This window comes from Eucalyptus grandis, chromosome 8 (assembly GCF_016545825.1).
Source record: "Eucalyptus grandis isolate ANBG69807.140 chromosome 8, ASM1654582v1, whole genome shotgun sequence".
NCBI lineage: Eukaryota > Viridiplantae > Streptophyta > Magnoliopsida > Myrtales > Myrtaceae > Eucalyptus > Eucalyptus grandis.
Window position 1 is genome coordinate 58,309,405 of NC_052619.1, and position 6,000 is coordinate 58,315,404.

The window sequence follows — 6,000 nt, forward strand, 5'->3', positions numbered from 1 at the left end:
CCTCCAAATAACAGAGTGGATCAAATTTTCTAATTTAACGAGGGAGAACATCAGCAACCCTAAACTATTTCTTTCGCAAATGTAAAAGCACATGCTCGGGAGACACGGAGATTGACCTTTTCAACAACATACACTATTGTATCAGTCTTTACACAAACAAGTTGAGCTTGAAAAGGCGTCAGATATCAATTATATAAGACAAACAAGGGGGGACTCAATTACTTGGCTCAGTTTTAGTGTTGCGCCCCGAACCCCGAACGCATGCCCATCCCTCTCTAGTCAATAATATTTTGCGACTTCCCAGGACGAGTCGCCGACCCATTCATTTTTAAGCACATGCGGAAGCGAAAATAAATCCCCTGACAATAATCATCTTGGGATAGAAAAACATGACATCAATTCACACAAGCACACTTTTATAAGCAACGAGATTTAGGTACGAAATGAGTCTAGTCGAAAGCCTACAAAAAGGTCGACTCTCAAAAGAGGTTGTCCTATGACATACTAATAGGACACATCCACCGATCCTCCATACTCCTCCTCCTCAGACTTCGGGGCCTTGGTCCTCCACGACCACCTTCTAAGAACCTGAAAATGGTTATTCAATAACCAGTAAGACAATGTCTCAGCAAGTCCATGCTCTAAGCCCCGATTAGGAGGGTAATACACCCAGAGGCATCCTAACCACACAATCACGCATTTTGTATAAAGGACTTACCTCGCCTCAAATCCACCCTACAAGTCAGTACAGTTTAAATAGGCACCCACACAAATTCACATAGATCGAAGTATCAATCAAATCGATCTAGTCGATTACATGTCAAGTGTATCGTTCCTAGGTCAATCAATCAGTACCATACATTCTCCACAATGTATATCTAGTCATCGAGCACACGTGCATTATCTTAGGCACCAGTTCACCAAAGTTATGCATCAAATCACAAAGCCCACGTGTCTCTTCCAAGATGCCACACTTGATTCCCTGGGCCCACGTGCATTCTCTTAGGCACTAGTTCGCCAAAGTGATGCATCAAATCACCAAGCCCACGTGCCCTTTTTACGATGCCCGGGCCGACGTGCCTTCCCTTAGGTGCTAACTCACTAAAGTGACGCATCAGATCACCGAGCCCCCGTGCCCATTTTACAATGCCATACTCTGTCACCAAGCCACGTGCATTCTCCTGGAGGACATACCGAGTCTATGAGCCATGTGCATTCTCTAAGGTGACCCCTTCGCCAAGATAACATATTCAACCACCGAAGTCACGTGCATTCTCCAAGTGATATTCCAATTCACCGAGCCCACGTATTTTCTTTCAGATGATAACCAACTTACTTTTGATACCAATAACCAATACCCAACGATTTCTCAATCAAATAATTAACAATCAACTCAATAGGAATAAATCCTAAAATTCATAATTAAATCAATTCCATACAAATTGAAGCTCAATTAAATAAACGGACTACACCACGACAATTAGCATGAAATTCCGGTCATCGGTCATCCCAGTTGAATTTCCGGAAAAATTAAATAAATAATTAATTAATTTCGAAAATTAATAAATAAATACTAAAAATCCAATTTATGCCCATAATGCCTAATTGAAGCCCAATAAGGATCAGGAAAAATCCTGAGAAGCATTCAGTAAATACTATAGGCAATTCTTTAACTAAGTACACTAACCACCTAACTAATATGCAATGCAATTAACTACTAATCACTAATACATTCTCATCTAACCATCTAATTACACTTAAATAAATCTAAACACCCCTTAAACGTTATTAGCCTACTAAGAAGATTTTAGTGTATAAACTCACCGGTTTAGCACAACAACCGGTACACGGCGACAACAACACGATGGCGAGAGGTTCGGAAGCTCGCGCTTTCATGGACGCGGTTGAGGCTGTGGGACGGCTGGATCAGCACGATGGGGACGGCGGCTGTGCATACACGACGAAGGGAGCAGTCCCTTTCTTTTCTCTCGCCACTCATTCTCTCGCGCCCTCTATTCTCTCTCTCAGTTTCTCTCTTCTCACTTGCCGCTCTCTCTCTTTCTCTCCCTCTGTTTTCTCTTTCTTCTACTGGCGGTCTTGTCCTTTCGAAGATTGGCTTGTTGACTCTTCTAGTCAACAGCCGAAGACACCGAGGCAGCAAGAGCTGCGGGCTGCTTCCACGTTGATCATGGCATGCAGACGTGTCTCCCTGCATGGGAGGTCTTCGACCGCTGGCCATTATTCGGGTCTTCTCTTACCAGCGCAAGAAGGGCTGATGCGTGGCTTCCATTTGATCGACATCCCCGGCTTCGCTTTCCAGCTGAAGAGAAGCCAACCTTCATACAGAGCACACGCCACCTTGCTCCCTCATGCAAGGACGTGGCAGCCTGGTCAACTCCCCTCCAATTGTTGACCCACGAAGAGGAGAACGTGCACGGAGCATCTCGGTTCCACGGCCCTCATTCGTGTGGGCCACATACGTGGGCTTCAATCACCGCATGGAGAAGGGAATTTTACGTGGATGCATGGCCGAAAATGTGGTCATCGGTGAGCCGTCTAAGAAGAAGGACGGTGGTGGCAGGGTGGTACAAAATTGAGGTCTTCGACTCCGTTGATTTTTTAGGCCGCTCGGGGTTAACGTGTCGTCATAGCTGACTGTGTTAAGCGAGAAATTTAGACGAGGAGCTATCACGAGAACGTTACAAAACGTGACGTTTCATTATGGCGAGTGTGATGATGAAGCGGGGTCGTAATTGGTGTCAGCAACGTAGTCTGATGACAAATTCGTCAACCCATCACAAATCATTACATGCTCGAGGTCCGGTGAAATTCGGATGTCACATTTGGGCCCCTACATCACGTCAAATCAAGCTCATTGGTACATGAATGGTCGTGATAAACACCCATCACGCGAACATTCCTTGTCAAGACTTGGCCTCCATTGACTTAGTCCCGGGCCGTCGCGTCAATTTATGAAAGTTGCTGTTCATTTCTTTTTCCTAGGAATATAAAATCAAAGTAATGAACACGTGCTTGTAGTTGTTGTGGAATGACCCGTCCATCGCGTCTAAAACCAAACTTGCATAATATCCGAAGATTTTCAATGTTGCCTATCACGCAGAAAGCACTGTACTTGGTCAACAATCTGCATTTATATATAGAGCACTTGTCGCCATGCCTCGTCAAGTAGATTACCTGGAGAGAGCCTAAAGTCTTTCTACTAATTTATCTAATAGGACTGACCTTTAACAAAAAGTTAAGCCAACAAATTTAGTATCAACCAAATAAATCAATTGCTCTTCACTATGATGTGCGTTTGACGAAAAACCAAAATCACTAATACTCTTAATTGTAACCTTTAAAAAATTAGCTTGTTAGTACTTTATGTGGGACATTAATTATAGTTAATCCTTTAAATGTCCTTGTTTGCGCAATCCAATCCATTGACAATTTTATCATGCAGTGTAGTCTCCAACGTAAGATATGGGCTGTAAGGGCCTGTTTGTTTGTATTTCTTTTTTGTGTTTTTAAACACTTTTTCTATTTTTTTTGTTCTTTTGTTCCCGGGAACAAAAAAAGAAACAGAAACAAGAAACACAAATTTTGTGTTTCTTGTTTCTCAAACACTTTTGAGAAACACTTTTTTTCTTTTTTTCTCTTATTTTCTTGTTCTTTTTCTTTTGGCCGGTCGCCGGCCTCGGCCATGGCCGGCGACCGGCCGACGAGGGGCGGCAGCCCGCCCCAGCCACGGCGAGGCCGAGGCTCGCCGTCCGGCGAGGCCGAGGCTCGCCGGCGGGCGAGGGTCGGCCTCGCGCCGCCCGGGCGACCTCAATCTCGCCCCGATCCGGCGAGGCCGACTCGCGTCGGATCTGGGCGACCTCGATCTCGCCCTGGATCCGGCGAGGCCGACCTCGCCCAGCGGCCGGTGAGCCTCGGCCTCGCCCGGTGGCCCGGCGAGGCCGCTCCTCGCCCGCCCGGGCGAGCTCGGCCTCGCCGGATCAAGGCGAGCCGACCTCGCGCCGGCCCGGGCGAGCTCGATCTCGCCCGATCCGGCGAGGCCGACCCTCGTCGGCCGGTCGCCGGCCAAGGCCTTGGCCGGCGACCGCCAAAAAGAAGAAAAAAATGAAAAAGAAAAAAAAGAAAAAAAGGAAAAATAGAAAAAAATAGAAAAAATAAAAGAAATAAAAAAATAATCCAAATTTACCAAACATGTTTCTGTTTATTTTTTATTCCCGAAACAAGTTTACCAAACGCGTTGTTTTGTTCAAAAATTGTTCCCCGGAACAGAAACACTTTTTTCTATTTCTGTTCCCTAGAACAATTTTTAAACAGAAACGCAAACAAACGCACCCTAAGTCACCATAATCTAACCATCGCAGCAATCTCTCCCACTTTAATTTTTTAACCGGGTCTTGCATGTGTGGGCCTCGTTCAGAAGCCAAACTATTGTGCTTCTATTTATCATCGTTCGCCTCGAAACTCCAAAAAAGAAGAAAGTCCATATTCATGAATTTTTGCAGGAAAAAAAAAAGAATGCTTGGTTTCTAAGTACATCCCATGTACTTTGGTGCTAATTCGTACGTTATTAATCATTACTAACGGGGATATATCAGCAACTTGAAAGTCTTCATGCTGCAGATGCGGAACATTTCTCCTCAAACAATCTCGATGGCTACCTCAATCTTCTTCTGATTGACCGTGACAATAAAATATGCAAACCAGAAGAGTAATGGTCATAATCACAAAAAGATCAAAATGTGTGATGCTGCCACGTATATTTTATTGGAGCAGGCGGAGAATAGAGAGTGCAGGAGTAGTTGAGTGCGGACCGTTTCTAGCAATCTCATTACTCAAAGACATAAGGCATTGGAGAGCAGCTGCGCATTGGAATATCATATAGCGTAAAATTAATTAAATAAGTTTGTGCTTCTAACAATCTCATTACTCAAAGACATAAGGCAGCGGGAGTGTCTTTTCAACTTTCGTCTCTTAAAATCGTTAGTACAAAATCTATCATGACAATTACGATTGGAAAGTTGCCTTTATCATCTACCCATCTTTAACAACTCTCCCAATTCTCTGAAAATATCTGCAGATGAGTTTCGAGGTTAGAAACAATAGAGGGACATTTGGTAATTTCAAGGAATTAGCAAAAATTCTTTGGTGTTGATAGCAAAAGCCTCTTTTGAATTATAACCTTCCGAAGCTTCGTTTTTCCAACAGAATTAGGTGACTTAATTAATATCCACCAGCACACATGGAAACAATCACACCCTTGATCCGCAAGTAAGCGATGTCATGTAAGTTCTAGAAGCCATTGGAATTTGGAATAAGAAATTGCTTACAAGTTATAACTTTCGTAAAACGTTTCTGCTCATAAGGTTGTGAAGCAGTCGCAGCTTTGGACAACAGCATCTTATTTCTGACCTCCCATGAACTTGTGTTCCCAAAGGTACTTAATGAATCAAGTTTTGTGCAACAGGAGAGTGAATCACTGCTATGTGGATTGCTACTAAGTTCAGTGTTTGGGATGTTAAATCAGACGAAGTCCCCTGATTATTACTGATACGAAATATCTGCAGCCCAAAACTTTCCATGGTGAAGATGAGTGTGAAAAGAGTTTTTCCTACTCTAGAAAGGGTCAATTCAATCCACTTTGGATGCATGAAACTGTGTTCAGAAAACAGTCCTTGTGTAATCATGCTGCTCTAAATTGATGCTGAAGAGCTGAAGAAGTGAAGGAGGAATAATGCAAGGTTGTAAAAGTTATGAATGAGCACTTCCATAGCTGATAATATGCATTGTTTAATCTGGAGATGAGAAAATCAAATAGACTGCCACCCGGTCATAGTGGTTATGGAACGGTTCATTGTCTGGAATTAAGAAAGGGGAAATAAAGATAGAAACATTGAAAACTTGGTCTTCTGCAGGGAAACTTGTTGCATAAATTGTTTACCAGGTCAAGCACTGTCATGTATAAATAGAGACCATGTCATGCAA